Source organism: Dermacentor albipictus, chromosome 2 (genome assembly GCF_038994185.2).
Source record: "Dermacentor albipictus isolate Rhodes 1998 colony chromosome 2, USDA_Dalb.pri_finalv2, whole genome shotgun sequence".
Taxonomy (NCBI): domain Eukaryota; kingdom Metazoa; phylum Arthropoda; class Arachnida; order Ixodida; family Ixodidae; genus Dermacentor; species Dermacentor albipictus.
In genome coordinates, this window is record NC_091822.1 from 121,847,723 (window position 1) to 121,865,219 (window position 17,497).

Sequence of the window (17,497 nt, forward strand, 5' to 3'; positions counted from 1 at the left end):
AGCGTGTGGATACACCACATTCGTTTCGAAAAGAAGAAAATTTGACCGCGAAACATTTTGCACACATACTGAATCAAAACGGACTTTCACTCGGGGTCATCGTCACTCCGGGGAAGGTCGCTGTCTTCACTATCAGAAGGTATTGATTGGGTATAAAAGCGTTGAAGAGGCATTTCACTTCCCAGAAGACAGAAAACCATATACACGTTGTTGCATTTGCGCAATATAGCAACGTTCCGTCGCCAGGAACAAACTATTTCGAGATAACATGTTCTTTCTTTTAATCTATAGAGTGAGGAGGGTGTGTAGCTTAGCGTAAGCATTCATTTTGCGCTTTGTCTTATTGAGAAATACATTTACAATTGGCAAAACTTACCTGCATTACTGCTCGCGGGCACGCGCAGTCTCTGCCACGTTTGTTTTGGTAGATGATGCGAAGGATGAGCCCAGGTGCAAGCTCAAGTCTTTCAGACGAATGTTACGAAAATGCAACAGCGTGTGCAGGCACCTCCAATTGGACTTTGCTCTTGTTTTTACCCCGCTTCATCGGTATACTGCGTAAATGCAAGAAGGCGCAGTAACGGGCTAAAAATCGCATTACGTGCCTCCTGGCGAGATGAAACCTCAGTGTCCAGGCGCAGAAACCAATGTTCTCACACTTAGGCGCCAATTTCCTTTTTCTTTCATCGCCTGTACTTCAGGCTCGCATTTAGGCCACAGTTGCACGTATATTTATATCGAATAATGCCAGCTTGATCCCCGTGTGTCTCTCATTTCTGAAGCACGGGTGGACGAGACCAAATGCGTGCAGAACAGTTTCCTTTGCACCAAAGACGAACTACCGAAATGGTCAAATTTAAACGATTTCCTTAACCCCTTATCGAAAGCATCACTTCACATAGATTTCGATGTATCCGCTGGATCCACATAATTTTCAACTTGTGACAGTCTGCCAAAGTCTTTCAACATAAGTAATAAATTACTCTGGTATAACTTCCACAACCTTTTGAAACTTTTGGTTTTTAAAGCCACTAATTTGCATTGTGCACTTGATCCTCCGTGAGAAACTTGACATCAATGCAAGCATTTTTTTTGACGTGCTTTCGCACTTGGCGCCGTCGGCAAGTTTTGGTAGCATCTTTCAGTCATTCTGACTACGCCAACGGATTTTCTTGTAATGGTGCTTATATCATAGAGAAAGAAAAAAAATTTAAGAGCGGCCACTCCCATACACCCCCAGCGGCCCAATCGAACCTAGCGCACCTGGCGGTTGATGAGAGCAACTGGCCTGCACTTCCTGTTTCGGTTCCGCTGGCGCGAAATTTGGATTACCCCGCGTAACCGACGTTGGGCTGTCGCGGAAGCTTGTCATTTCAGACCACTTTTCGTCACCCAAATGGCAACGCTTTTATTTGTCGCTTTGATTTAGCGATTCACTCTTTTGTCTAGTTCAATATTTGGTGTGAATTGAGGTAGTGACGCAATTTTTATTTCGATTAAGTTGTAACAGATGGAGATAGAGGTAATCATAATTCACTACGGCTTTATCCATCGCGCTTGTCTTTTGTGTTTTGGTACAAGCGCTCATATGTATCAAAGAGACAGAGTTTCCGCAATGTTTTTATTGCAAGTCAAGATAGGCTTCTTCTGGGTTCTGCCGTTGTCAAAGCACCACGACACACTGCAGTAGCTGCCGTAGCTTGGACCGCCGGACGGCATGGCATCAGCACGGTCTGAAAATGTCAATAAGTGCACGCTTCATTATTTACCAAAAACATATGCACACGTCATAACTGTACCGGGAAACCGCTTTGAATGAATAGCGAACCGATGCATAATATAAAACCACCGACACATCCTGACCTCTGACCCATATAACCCGGACTTACAAGGATAAATGTTGATACCCCGTACAGGGGTGTTCAAAAGTTCCCAGACCGCTTTCCCATTTAATCCCATGGAGGGCATCGCGGCCTGTGAAGTTTCGGACACCCCTGTACGTACTCAGTATAAGGAGTACATTGGTAGGCAAAATAGCAGTTCACATAAGCGTGATGAAGATACATTCGAAACGTCGAAATACGAGGCCTTTGTTCAAATGCGCGCCACGCCACGCCTACGCGACAATACGTTGTGCAATGTCTTCGCCACAAAAAAATGATAAGGAACCGAAAATTACTAGAATGCGCAGTACTTCCCAACACGGCCGCCGCAATAAGTACGTGCAGTAGTCACTGGTGACTTTTCTCCACCGTTACTTTTCTGTATAAACAATCCGCACGGACGCATACACCAGCGTCCGTCCGTGCGCCTTAGATACACACCTCGCTAAAGTACCAAACGCAATAAGCTATGCTCGCTGTTTATGAACATGCCATTGTTTGCAAGCAATATCGTTAAAATATTCAGGAGCCCTTACTCTATAAAGGAAACGAGCAAGCAAAACTTCGCTACAGCGTGCCTAACGTCCTGCTTTATTTAGGTAGCGCCCGTCCCCGGAACGCCGTTTTCGGACTGAATCAGCGTAGCGTCTTTTATGTTCTTTCCAGCGTTCGTCAGCCTCTAGAACGGGCCAACGAAAAGACCGTCAACCGTGACGCGATCATTTAAACGTGGTTTAGGAATTCAATTTTCTCGAAACCGGAATTTTCCTGAAATGCGCAATTCATGATATCGAAAGCGTTGTCCAGCAGATCATTTTTATACCGCCAACACGAACTATTTCAATGGAACGCCGATACCGCGGTTATCGCAAACAGCGCTGGGCAAGAACGGTTTACCCTCGCAAACCTAGACGCAGCGTCTCGATGGCGTCTGACAAGCTGCGAGTCGCAGTGCAGTGCACAGCCGTGAACCGGTGGAAGGTAATGGCAGCTTCGCGTCGTTTGATTATTTTCACGGAACGCAACCAACAAAGATTATGCCGTTCTCGGTGGAGATGGCAATGAAGTACAGCTAGTACAGCCCTCTTGCTACGCGTTTCTTGAGGGGGGATGCTTTTCGCAATGTTCGCGTCTCGCCGCCTCATATAGAGCCGCAAACTGCTTTTTTTAGCGAACCTCGTCGCGCTCACAAGTAAATTACTCCAAGCTTCGCTTAAAAACGTGACTCACCTTTCTCACACACAAGAATACCGCCGCAGCCGACGTTCACGAGACGTTCCCGCTGGCACGCCGCTGGTGTCGTTGATTTCTTCTCCATGGACGAATGGTGATTGGTGTTGATGGCAGTACGAATGAAGAACAAAAAGCACGGAAGGTGTTCTCGATAAATTCTGTTCTTATGTATCAGAAACACGCCAAATTTGGGTGTATAATTATTATTTTGTAAAGCGATTGAGCAGAATTCATTACAACATTTTCTTTTTTTTTGCGCCTGCGTCCCCTGGCGCTTGATGAGAGCATTCGTTCGTTACGTAGCCGTGACGTAGTTCCTGAGGCCAGATTTCTCGGAGTGTCCGCTCTTAGTCTTTTTCTTTCTCTATGCTTATATGTTCAGACTGCACGAGGACGCACCAGCTTATACTGCTGTTGGAGCCAAATTGTCAAGCGCAATTCCACATGCTTCCCTTTCTACTCAACGTGCAAGCTATTGCTGGATGCGTCTGTGGATTTTTTCTTGCCAATATTTGCTTCACTTGTATAAAGTTAAGGTAACAAAAGTTTTTGCCTTGTTTTGAATGCGACATATAACTTTTAACTAAAGCCAGCACTATCTAACAGGCAAAATTCACTATCCAGAGCTTTTACATTTACGGTAATTGGCAGAGACACCCAAGTTAATGAATGATTGAACAAGGAGGTTTAAAATGCTTATTTATCGAGCTTCTGCATGTTGTTCAGTACTGCAAATTCGATTGCCCGAAAATGTATTGGCCGCCTTATAGTGAAAGTTAGTTCAAAAGCTACAATTGTGCTATCTGTAAGAGGCGACATGTAAAAATTTGGTGCATTAAAGAAAAACAGTTAAGCAGAGACACTTAATACTGCTGAAATGCGGTTTTGCGGGAGCGTTATGGTCCTCTTGGTGAAACACATTTATTTTATATACTTGCTTTATACACTCCTGACGGGGCGCCACCTCCTCCCCACCACCTGCGCAGTCACGTGCGCAATGGTCACGGACTAGGCACACCTTTATTCACCCATAGCGGCCGCGGCTTCACGGAAGCTTGCTCGTCTCGCACTCTGGAAGACCGGCTCAGATTCCCACCCAGACCAATATGTAACAAATGTTCTTTTTAAAGCAATTACTTGCTATGTGTATAGCAACGTCCCTGAGAAATTAGACTTGAATCTAAGCCTTTCTGGGCTGTCTTTAATCTACACCCGATGGCCATTTTTGGTGCCAACTTACCATCCCGCTGACAACTACGGATTAACGCATAAGGGGGCAATAATAATATCTGCATAAAAAACACAAAAAAAGTGGGAAGTTTGCACTTGTGCTGCAAGACTGGGTTTCAGCGGAGCTAGTTCCGGTTTTTGCGAAGTGTTGCTTAGTTTCGCTAACTTTTGCGATGGTATGCATAGCTTGGCCGGGCTCACACAAAGCGTTATTGGGTTTTGCTAAGTCTTACGTGGTTATGCATGGCTTAACTACGCTCATACTGAGTGTCGCCAAGATTTCTTAAGTTTTGCCAAGTTCTTGCGAGATCATACACGGCCAGGCGTATAAGCCACACAAGCCCCAACAAGTCACACGCATAGAAGCCGCGGTATGTGCATCAAAAGTTATTATGTACAGTGCTTCATTACCGGTCGTCCGCATCGTCGATCCGGTCCTCGTCCTCGACGTCCGAAAAGGTATGGACAAACGGCAAGTCTTCGGCAAGCCCATCTTCGCGATTGTAGACTTCCACGATCTCGTCGTCCTGCCGCTCAACCGGCAGCCCGGGCTGCACCTGTAGATTATCGATGCGAGGTGTCGCACACCCGTAGCCATGCACCAAACTCTCCGTGATTGCATTTGCGAGGGTACACTCGACTTTCGACTGAAACTCGGGATGCATACTCGGCGTCGTCTCTTCTCAGCCGCAGCTCTGGCGCGGTCTTCTGGATCAGCTCGGCGGCGACGTATCGCTTCTCGCTGGGCAGTATGCGGCGCTCTTGCTGGTAAGCCGCTTCTTCTTCGGGCATCCAGACTTCGGTGTTCTCATGGGAGCAGCACGTACGCGCGGAGTAGTGGGGCTGAAAGATGGGTCGCCGCGCCGGCTGTTGCGAGCTTCTGCTAGCCTTGGATGTCACGACTCCACCCTCGACGTGTGGGGTGCGAGGATATTAAGTAGCGCGGTGCTCTCGCAGGTATTGCTATGCAACGCGAGGCGGCGCACAGCTGTGCCGAGTTTTCTGGTAACGCTCCACGGCGGAACTAAAAGCTTAAACAGCTCCACTGTTAAAATTCTTTGCTGGCACCCGAGATGACGCTCTTACAATGGACACTGCAGTCTCGAACATCTCACCGTAAGTGCAACTGAATGAAAATGACTGAAAACTTCACCGTTATGCTCCAGCTGTTCCGATCAGTGTTGCCATTACATTTTGCCTCAAGATTTAGCAGCTATTTTGGTTTCAATATTTATTCGCAAGAGCACTTTGGGAAATACTCGCTACTGTAGGGATTAGGACTTTGCTTCTCATTTTAAAATTTCCTGTCAGATCAGCACTACTGCTGCACGATACTCCTCCTCACCGCCATACTACAACAGATGCACAAAAGGAAAGCAGTTCTTCTGAATACGGCACGGTTCAAGAATCTGTATGTCGATCTGGATTATAATGAGCCCACTTCACAAAACTGACATGTATGAAGGGATATGTAGCTATCATATGCCGGAAGATGCAATGATTGGCTGGTTTCTCCATGTCTTCGAAACTGGAATCTCCGTAGGCGCACCAAGACACACTCCTCCTGCTTCAAGAATTACAGTAAGACAAATTTCTCCTGGCAAACACACATAAGCCACCTAACTAACGATGCTAAGCGCACGCTTGGTTACCTCCGTTGCAATTTCTCTATGGCGCCAGCTGACTAAAAGTTACTTCTGTACAGAGCACTAATACGTCCTGAGCCTAAATATGCCTCTTCTGTATGAGACCCTGGCTTAGATTACTTAACAAGCGCATTAGAATTCTAAGCTTGAATATGCCTTTTCTGTATGGGGCCCTGGCTTAGCTTTCTTAACAAACGCAACAGAATCTATAAAGAATCTTAGCGCACGTTTAATTCTTACTAACAAATGTCGGACATCAAGCGTAATACCTATGAAAGCTACTTTAAAGCTCCCTCTTTTCTAATCCCGTAAGAAGTTAGCACGCTTGTCACTGCTGCACAAAATTTATTACTAGAACCCGGAATTAAAAAGTAAACTTTTGTCTGGACCTGCATACATATAATCTCGTACTGACCATCGCCACAAATTGAGCGTTCCACATTGTCGCACGAACCTAATTTTTTTATTCATTTTTTCCGAAAGCTACCGATGAATGGAATCATCTGCCGGCCTCAATTATTAACATAACCGATACATCTGCTTTTAGAACTACTATTGAAGAATACTTTTGTTAATGCGCACTTTATAATTTTTTTATTATTGTTATGCTCGGTATTTCATTCGACTGTTTTTTGTAACGCCTTTGGGCCTTGAAGGCGCTATAAATAAATAAATAAATAAATAAATAAATAAATAAATAAATAAATAAATAAATAAATAAATAAATAAATAAATAAATAAATAAATAAATAAACAGGATTCGAAACCAAAAACCGGACCTAATTAGGTCACCGAGTAAGTGCTGATGTGTACATACGTGCCGCTCTTCAACGAAGCTCACGCCGTTATGGGTCACTCTAGATGCCGGAATGGGTAGCTACCGCTGCTCGACGAAACTCTTTGACGCCGACTTGGAGCAATGGGTCTTCTCACTGGGTCTGTGCTGGTCTTCAATTAATCTCTTTGATGCAAACTTGGGTCACTGGGTATGTGCGAGTAGGTGGGTACTTACTGATTTTCAAAGACGGTCTTTGACGCCAGCTTCGGTAACTATGGATGTGCTCCTGGGAGAGTGCCGCTCTACAATGTCGAAAAAGATCCCCCAAATTTCTACAGTGCTGCACGCTATGCATTCAAAACAACTGCATAAATCAAATCAGGGTCACGCCAACAATCTCGGCAGGAAGTACAATCGCGAAGTTGCCGACAGAGAGTGGTTGTGCTATCCTAACATCACAAAACCCAAGCAGTATTCCAAGTGTAAGCATACAAGAAGAATGTGTTCACATTTACTTCTCAGCAAGGCCATGGAGAGAAAACTACGGTATGCCGTAGTTACAAGACGAGACGAGACGAGAAGCCTGGCGCGCCGGTGCGTGCGAACGCTGAGAATTGTGCCCTCACTTGCAGCACGCTGCGTGGCATTACACAGGGACTCATGTTGGCGAGAGGTTCACTGAAGACCGGCACATGCCCAGTAATTTCATGGCCCAGCTCGCTAAATCGTTGGCGTGAAAATCTTTCACTGAGAAGCGACCGCTACACAGTACCCTTATGGCGCAGCCCCCTATATCGTCGTTTTTTTTTTGTGCAACCGGTGTTACGCGGCTTCCAGTTCGCCCAGCATACAAAAAATTCAACGATATTTTTGTCAATATAGAGCGGCGCACACACACACACACACACACACACACACACACACACACACACACACACACACACACACACACACACACACGCGCGCGCGCGCGCGCGCGCGCGCACGCACGCGCACACGCACACGCACACGCACGCACACGCACACGCACGCACATACACAGACACATACACAGACACATACACAGACACATACACAGACACATACACACACACGCACACACGCACATGTTCGCATGAAAAGGGGTCATTAAATGCCACCGCAGAGCGACTGACACATATCGAGTGCTCCGAATCGGTGTTTTATTACAAGAACATTTTATTGAAGAGCGGTACATCCCTAGTGACCCATGTCTGCATGAAAGAGATTCGTTGAAGAGCTGCGTGTATTTTCACACTCCCACATACTCAACAAGCCAAGCTTGTCCGATAGTTAGTTTCAAACTCTGTCCTTCAGCACAACCGCCCGATGCGCGACCCATTCGACAACGGACTATATACTGAGGTAGTATAAGATAGGCGGAAAAAGGGGAGATACAAGCACACTTAAATATGCCCCCCCCCCCCCCTGAACATCTATATAAACATGCAACCATAGGCCCTGAATGTGCGTGAAGTACCCCAAGAATGCTAACGTATGAAAACAAATTGTTGGTCTACCTATCATAGGAATTGGTGATAACACGCAATTGAAAGGTGTCTTAATAGTAGTAGTAGTGGTAGTGGCAGCTTCAATGGACGTTAAGAAATACAAACCCATAAACTTGCAGGGTATATATTGCTATTGGGTCGGCATAACAGCCTTTCAGGAGCCCGCGCCGATGTTGACTCATAGTGTCACATTTCCCTCTTCCCCACGACTAACGCGGTCAGTTTCATCCAATTCGTCCGTCGATTTCGTTGCCTTCCTACTGTGCTTGTCACAGCAGCGTTGTTATCTACCGCCATTATAAGCGAGGCAGCAGGCTGCAACCAGGCGTCATAGGCTAATACAACGCGTGTGGCGAAACTGCGTCATTAGCGCAGACCGTCAAAGCACGCAGCCTAGAGAGCGACCAAGTGGCGCCATCTTGCGGGGTGTTAGAATACCAGCCTGTTCTTTTCGGGACTTTATTTTCCTGGCGTTCGTACATGCCATAACTATTGGTGGACCCCGACATAAAACACTTGCGCGTTAAAAATCGGCAGAACCCACCTCACGATGACTGCCGTCGGTAATGCGTTTAGCAGTGCATCAAAATTGTTGCACAACGCATTACCACTATCGAAATAATTTATACATTAGACATGTATTGCTGCGGGATTCCTCTTTCGCGCTTCCCTAAGGACACTCGGCGCCATCTACTGGAGCTGCCGCTTTAGGTCTTCGAAATGTATATCACGCCGATGCCTGCGAACGTTGAGAAAAGCATCACGCGGCCACCGGACTCGTCTGGCGGCAGGTTGAGTAAGCAACAGTCCTTTGCTCCTCAAGATGTTGTGTTGCGACGTAGCTGCTCATAACGAAGAACTGCGCCACCATTTTGTTGCTGACACTTGGCGGCCGCATCACTTTTTTTTTTCTATGGGGGGGCGGGGGGGGGGGTCAGAGGGGTAGATCTATTGTTTTGGAGCTACGGGCTTTTGGCTGCCCGACTTCGCTAATGGCGGTGTTCGAGCTCGCTTCTGGCTCGCATTTGATTTCAGTTCCAGCATAACAACTTTTTTTTCTTTTTTGTGAATGCGGGCCTTTCAGTGTCAATATACGGAAAATAAGACTTCCTATTCACGAGTAAGTTCTTATGATATAACTCTTCTGAGCAGTAGGTTTCGTTCATCGGTGATGTTTTATTATAGAATGCGGTGAACCAATAGCAAGCAGCAATTCAGAACGAAAATCTCAAATCTCTGCGAATTCAGCTTCAGTGATTCGGACAAGCTGTTTTCTTTTTTTTTGCATTTGCATCACGTTACCATTTCCGATCCGTCCAACTCATGGTAGCATTACCTTGATGTACTTCGGTTGCGTGCAGTGGACGTGCATATTTGCGCAGCCATAGCTGTCCGCCTTTGTTTTCGAATATGTACCATCGTCATTGGGCGACCACAAGGACAAAGGAATTGCGAGGGCCGTGGAAAGGACAATACGGCTGACCAAAGGCTCATGTAGCTTACTTGGATGCTTTGTGCGTTCTTTTTGTTTTCTTTAATGGTATGGACCTTCACCTTCTTCGTTGACGTTATGGAACTACCCTGTGTATTTCTTTTTAGAGAGTTTTTTTTTTTCGAATGCCTGGAACAAGGAACACAGAAACAAATCAGGATAAACAAAAAATTATCACGCTGGCACGACCATTTATGAAATGAGAGGGGCAGAGATAATGCGGGTTGTTCCCATGCTTTCTATCCTGGGCATTCTCCACTTGCACTTTCTTTATTACCGATCATCTTACTTCGTGCTCCTATTTCGCGGGAGGCTATTCTTCAGATGGCTAGCCCGGTCATCCTCTTTTAATATTTTCTTACGGGCATCACAAGTCGCTCTCATACTTTATACGTGTTTCTTGTTTGTACCTAAAATATGTCCCTTCTTTGCTCCCTTTCTCTAAGCTACCTTCTATTACTCATCGAGCTGGTCTAAGGAAGCCTGAAAGAACAAGAAAACCCTGCCCTCGTTTCCTCTGCGCCCTTCGTATCCTAACATTATCTCTCGCCTGCAAGTGCCTTTGTCTCGCGCCAATCCCCCAGTATTTCTCTGTTGTGTTTCTCCCACCGCTGCGTACATAGACGCAGAGGCCCTGTGCTTCAGAGACATCATTATTTTTTTATATTCCAGCGTACTTCCCCTTTCTTCCCTGCTTACTTCTTCTCTCCTTTCCGCCTCCCGTTTTTCTTTCTAATGCGTTGCTCACTGCTAGCGTCCCTGCTTTTCCCCATATCCCTTCTCCTGTCCACCCTCATGCCAGCGCATTGTGCGTACATTCTTTGTCCCTGTCCTCGTTTCTTCCGTCTGGTCTCACTCGTCAGCTTTGTCTCAACCCGCCAGTACGCCCTAGCGCGTTCAATACGGCCTCCTGGATGTTACTCAAGGAACGAAGGGTTTCTTTGTCGCATTTCGTGCTCGTCGCTTCTTTGTTCTGGGGGTTCTTTTCAACCTTTTCTTCTGTCATGATCTCTTTCGTCGAAAAGGGGCGCAAGGGCAAAACGCGTGGAAGTGACATAGGGGATGATCACGTTCCTTCGCGATGCATGTCTCTCGTTGCAGAAGTTAGGCGGGCGAAAAAAAAAACAGGTTGTCAGATTTTTTATTTTAAGTGTCGAAAGCATCCCTGAAGGCCGTCTTTGCTTCCTCCGGTGAAAGGTTGGCGGAACGCAGACGGCGTTTGAATAGCAGGTCAGTTTTGAAATTCCCGTTATATTTGTGAAAAAATGTCGCTCTCCCGATTGTAAAAAGACCCTTAAAGAAAACTTAGGTTGTGCTACTGTGCACCCGAAGGCGTGTAATGCATCACTCCTATGCGAAAAAAAAAATATATTTCGTAAGGAGTCAAACGATGCAAATATAGGCAGGATTGGTGCCACTATTATTAAAGCGACTGCGATGCTGTCAGATAGGTGTTGTACAATAACTCCGAGGCCACAATGCAGTTTAGGATGGCTGCTGTACGGAAAAGTATTGACATCGACGTTGTTTTTGGTGGTCCTGAGAGAGATTTCACTGTAAACATGATGAGGATGTAACTTTTTGACAAGACAAGGAGGGGTACTTTTCAGCACTTAAGATCACAGTTGCGTCAAATAAGGGCTTCAGTGCCTCCACAACCTCCACTGCATATATTCACTCTGCGCAGTTAAAGGCATATATGCTCGTGTCGGAAGTGGTGAGCTCAAGTGTGAGGGACTCTGAGTTCAATGAGCGTTGAGAGCATGAGGAACTGACTGTTCCATCTTGTACCAATATCCTGCACGAGATGGAGCACGTCTTCGATCAACTGTCTCTGCAAATCGTTCAGTCATTTCTGTGCACTAGGGCTGAGCTTGTAGTGTCCTACAATCGTTCTCGCCTTCTTGCAGAGTCTGTTGTGTTGATTTCCGGAGTACACGACATTGCATCGCTTATCGCCAGCTGCCGAGTGTGCGCAAAGCATGCCCGCTAGAGCCACGGCAGTCTCCTGGCAGCCGCTCGGATATGCGGCCGTTGTCTGTGACTATGTACTTCCCACAGTCGATTGGTATCTCCCATTCGGTGCATAGCAGCTCCAACGAGGCAACTATGTTCACAGTCATGTAATTTTCCGGCATATGTAGCGTGCTTAAAGTGAACTTTTTCATCTCAAACTTCACCTAAAGAAAATGACGCGTGAGACTTATACAGCCCTCGTTGGCACATGACGTACACATATCACTAGTAAAAGCGAGAGTGCTTGTTCCTTCTTCAAGTGCTTTTCGCAGCTCGTGGGGTACCTGTGCTCTTGTTTCGTCGTTCAGGCGTAGGATGAGCACACGCGACAGTTTTGTTCGAGATGGCAGGCTCTAGTACGGTGCAGCTGCTTTCATCAGTGCTTTGAACCCCCGGTTTTCTACAAAGCTTTAAGGGGGAAGATCTAAGGCGACCATTTCTGCCCCTTTCTGGTTAAGTGCATTTTCTTTCTTCTCTGACAATGGCTGCTGTCGCTGCTTTAGTATTTGATGCAGTGTTGAGTGATTCTTCAACGGCGCGTTTGCAGCGGCGTCTTTTTTGTGCTCTTCCGTCAACAAAGGGTGCTGTTTCGTGTGTTTTTGAAGAGTAGCAGTCGTTCCCGTAGGTGTTTGAAGAACACGTTTGCACTACTTGCACCGAGCTTTCGACGGCGAGAGGCTTGTGCAGTACCGCCAAAGAAGAGTTCTTCCGGCTTTCTTTTCTTGCTTGCTCGGTGGTTAGTCATCCACATTTGATGCCATTCTTGGAGAACACGCTTGAGCGAGGGCTATATCAGCACTGAGATAGTTGCAAATAGCGCAGCGGCGAAGTAAGCGTGGTTTGCGTTTGCCTCAAAGGGCAGCAGCGCTTAACGTAGCAAAGAGCCGGCGACCACCTTAGAAAAGCGGGAACACAAGGCGGGAGTTTTTGGTTTCGATACAATGTTTCCCTCAGACCTATATTTTTTTCTTTCTAATTTCCAAACATCTAAAAATTGTTCAGGTAGCATTTTAGAGATGCATATTTTATTGCGGGTGCTTAAACATCACGAAAGTACATCATATATCGTTATGGAAGAGCCCTCTAATAAAGCTTGCTAAAGAAGAAACCAAAACTGATCATGTCTCACGGGCGTGATGCAGATAGACTAAAACAGAGCATACAGATAGTGAGCGGATCATGCGAAGTTGTAAGTGAATAAACATGTTCTTAGCAAAGTGCGGAGCAAGCATGTAATTCGTTAATTGCTCAGTTAGTCGCAGTCTGTCCGAACATTCGCCGTTTCTACCGTTATTCGGCCATCCTGGAATATTCGGGAATTTTCGAATATGCATTTGTCGAATCGAATACGCTTCGAATATGGAAAATATTCGATTCCCATTCGAAATTTTGAATATTCGCACACCCCTAGTTTACTCGTACTTCCCTGAGAAATTTTACGTCAAGCCGAGGATTGTTTTACGGGATTTTAAGCTTCGCGCCGTCGGCCATTCTAGGTACTATTCTTCGGTCAAGCCGACTACGTCGAATTTTTGGTCAAGGGGGCAAATAATGTCTTCACATTAAAAAAAAGCAAGGCATAAGGAGCAGTTATCTGCCAAAATTGGTCCGGGAGCTATTTCGCCGTTTGATTTAGACGCACTGGTGGTTGGCTCACATCAGCGCCGTATATGACGCTTAATCCGCGATCCCTGATTTGATGCCGCGTATAGATGTTTCGTACAAATTTTGGGCGCAAATTACTTATCGCTTCATGTCGCGTACTACGCAGAGCGACCGCATCCGTCTTGTGATAGCCGAAGCTAACATACATTCATTTGCATCGTGCATGTATCTTTTATGAGTTTAACACGCAGACTTCAACTCACAGCTACTAAGGAGTTACGTCGTGCAACTCAATCATAATATATTGCATACAACCACCTTCATATTTCTTGCAAGTGGTGACTGGATATATGGGCCAGAATTGGGAGTTTCACCGGCGTGTTCGGACGCGCGAGAGCCGGCGTGAAGGTATAGTCCTGTCATCATTTATTCTTTAACCGTAAGCGTAAGACGGCCGTCAACTAAAGGATTGAAGACATGCCGATGAGAGGGTTTAACACCACAAGAAACCATCGTTGATATGAGAATGACTGAAAGCCGAAATTCGCCTGGCACCATTTGCCCACTCTTAAGTAATGTTAGGTTTCGCCTATGACGCGCGCTGTAGCCGGCGCGGATTCAACGGACGCCGGGGCTTCGTTCGGGGCGGCGGACATTTTGGCCCGTTCGGAGCGGCCGCGACGCATCCCCGCCGAGCGCGTCCCGGCATGTTCAGTGCCACGTGTCTTCGTGTGTGCGTGTGTGTGTGTGTGTGCCCACGCTTGTCAAAGCGCGGCAGCTGGGGAGAGGAGCTCCCCCAGTGTGAAGCGAGGAGGTCTGACCGGCGCCGGCCCGGCTGATGCGTCACCTCCTTGTCTCTACATGTCTCTCAGTCCGTCCGTGCCTTGCTGTCACGTGGTGTCATCTCGTGACCTTCCTTCTTGCCCGCGACGCCAAGAGTATAAGAGCAGCTGCCCCCGGACGCCAGGAGAGAGGCTCCGATTTCTTCTGTTGAGTAAAGTGCTCTCCCGTCTCTCTACTTCGGTCGACCTGACCGCCCGCTCTTTGCGATGCTAGAATAAACAAGTTGTTCTGTTAGCAGTCGCCTCATGCTTTGCTGGGACCTTCGGATGCTTCCAGTCTGCCCCAGGCCGCCAGGCCAAAGCTACCCTTGGGGCTTGCGACCCATTTGCAACAACGGGTGTCAGCACTGAGGTTCCAACAGCCGGTGGCAGCGCTGAGATTTCAACAGCCGGTGCCATCGGTGCGGTTCAAATAGCTGGTTGCCAGCGGTGAGATCGCGACAACGGAGGCCAGCAGCGAAGATATGCGGTTGACTGTATGCTGAGCAGCACAACGACCATCCGGGAGCAGTGCAACGAGCCCTGTGTGATGACTGGTTGCCTGCAGCGGAACGACTGCGCTGAATTCTTGGCTGCGAGGTTTGGTGAGTGCGGGACTTTCTTCTTCTGAGTTTTGCCAGGCTTTTGTTAGTGTCAGAAACAGAGCTGGTAATTGGGGTTGTCGTTGCTGCCGGGTTAGTTGCGGCAAGACAATAGTAGGCAGTAGAGAAAGCAGCATTCAGAGCAGCCATGGATTTGAAGTCGTTGCGCAAACCGAAATTGTTGGAGCTTGCAAGAGAGTTGGGTCTGGATGTCTCAGACAAACTAAGAAAACCAGAACTGCTAAGGGCTATTCTTGAGTTAGGAGCTGAGGATGACGAGCTGTCGGAATGCCTTGAGATTATTGAGGAGAGGGAGACGGCAAAAAGACAGGAACGCGAACTTAAAGAACAGCGAGAGCAACTAGAGAAAGATGAGCGTGAACGTAAAGAACAGATAGAACGAGAGCAACAAGAGAAACAGATAGAACGAGAGCAACAAGAGAAAGAAAAAGAGCGTGACCGTCAACACGCTTTGGAAATGAAGCGTCTCGAGGTGGAGATGGAACGCGCTCGTAATGGAAGTCAGGCACACAGTGCAGGAGAACGAGTATTGTTCAAAATGACTGACCTAATGCGGCCGTTTAAGCTTGGAGAGGACATTGGTTTGTTCCTGGTTAACTTTGAGCGAACGTGCGAGAAGCAGGGGTTCTCTCCGGAAACGTGGCCACAGCGCTTGCTCACTTTGTTACCCGGCGAGGCGGCCGACGTAGTCGCTCGCTTGGAGAGAGAGGAGGCAGAGGATTTCGACAAAGTGAAATCGAGTCTGCTAAAAAAGTACAGGCTGTCAGCGGAGGCGTTCCGTCGGAAGTTTCGAGAAAATGAGAAAGGCAAAAGTGAGTCGTATACAGAGTTTGCCTACAGGCTTATGTCAAACATGCAGGAGTGGCTCAAAGAAGAGAAAGCGTTTGGTGACCACGAGAAAGTTCTGCAGTGTTTCGGGCTAGAACAGTTTTATAGTCGGTTACCTGAGAACGTGCGGTACTGGGTCTTGGATAGGCCAGACGTTAGTACGGTGGCTAGAGCCGCTGAGCTAGCCGAAGAGTTTGTGACGAGTCGGGCTCGCGGAGCTAAGGACGGTCAAAAGGGTGAATTTGGCTCCAAGTTTGAGAGGCCGAAGTTCACGCCCATGAGAGCAAAGGGGGACACACGTAGTGCGGATGCGAGTGAAAGCAGTCCGACCGAACGTAAGGAGACGGCGGCAACCGAAGCCGAACGCAGAAAGCGGTTCGAGACTAGGCAAGCGCGCGTGTGTTATACATGCCAGAAGCCGGGTCACTTTTCGGCGCAGTGTCCAGAAACAAAAACAAAAGTTGTGTTTTTGTCATTATGCAGCACTGTCGAGAACATGAAGCTTCTCGAGCCTTACATGCGAGACCTCCTTGTGAACGGGAAAGAGTGCCGAGTGCTTCGCGATTCCGCAGCTACGATGGATGTAGTTCACCCTTCTTACGTAGAACCCGATATGTTCACGGGCGAGTGCGCATGGATCAAGCAAGCCGTGGAAGCTCATAGCGTGTGTCTGCCCGTAGCAAAAGTGCTCATTGAAGGTCCTTTCGGAGCACTTGAGATGGAGGCGGCAGTGTCATCTATGCTGCCCCCCCCCCCCCAGTACCCGTACCTATTTTCGAACAGGTCCGATCACCTCCTGCGCGAGAAGGGGCTTTTGTTTGGTGAGGCTAGCGTTCAGGCCTTAACCAGATCGAAGGTTCGGGAGCTCTCTGCAAAGGCGGTAGTTGCGGGGCCGACGTTGTCGAACGATGAGAAAGGGTCAGAGGCGCAGCAAGCTGATATTCAGAGCACGCCCGAACTGAATAAAATTGAGCCTGTAGCGTTAAAGGCACCAGATACTGGAGAAGAAATTCCCGATGCGGGAAAGTTAGAAGAGCTATCTGCAGATTTGCTCGTTGCGCCTACGTCAGACGGACTTAATAGGTTGCTAAAAGTCAGCCGGTCGGCTTTGATAGCCGAGCAAAAGAAGGATGGCAGCCTGGAAAACATACGCTGCATTGTCAAGGAAGGTGTCGCCAAGAAAAATGCTCGCTTTGTGGAAAGAGGTGGGGTCCTGTACCGGAAGTGTATAGACCGCAGGGGAGTGGAGTTCGATCAGCTGATCGTGCCTCAGTGCTATCGTCAGGATCTGTTGCGCTTGTCGCATGGGGGTTCGTGGTCCGGACACCTAGGAGTTAAGAAAACTAAGGACCGTCTCTTGCAAGAGTACTATTGGCCAGGGTGTTTTCGGGACGCAGACCACTTTGTGAAGACATGCGACACCTGTCAGCGGGTGGGCAAACCAGGGGACAAATCGAGGGCGCCGTTGAAGTTGGTACCTATCATTACGGAGCCTTTTAGACGGCTCGTTATTGATACAGTGGGACCTCTGCCGGTAACAGCCACGGGGTACAGACACATTTTGACTGTGATCTGCCCAGCGACAAAGTTCCCTGAAGCAGTGCCGCTTAAAGAACTCAGCTCAGTTGAGATAGTCAATGCACTACTGTCCATATTTGCGCGAGTTGGTTTTTCTGCGGAAATCCAATCAGATCAGGGCACAGTGTTTACTAGCGCTTTGACGACAGCCTTTCTCGAAAGGTGCGGGGTAAAGCTGCTACACAGCTCAGTGCACCACCCCCAGTCGAATTCCGTTGAGAAGCTCCACTCTGTC

The 17,497-nt window shown here is 47.6% G+C and overlaps 1 long non-coding RNA gene across 1 annotated transcript; it reads right to left on the reverse strand.

Annotated features, from left to right (window-relative positions):
- Positions 1-1,591: 1,591 nt before the first annotated feature.
- On the reverse strand, positions 1,592-3,483 carry LOC139055534 (uncharacterized). The gene is made up of 2 exons (XR_011511839.1): positions 3,114-3,483; positions 1,592-1,733 (listed from the first exon to the last, which is right to left on the reverse strand). It is a non-coding gene; the product is annotated as an uncharacterized lncRNA (long non-coding RNA).
- Positions 3,484-17,497: the final 14,014 nt, after the last annotated feature.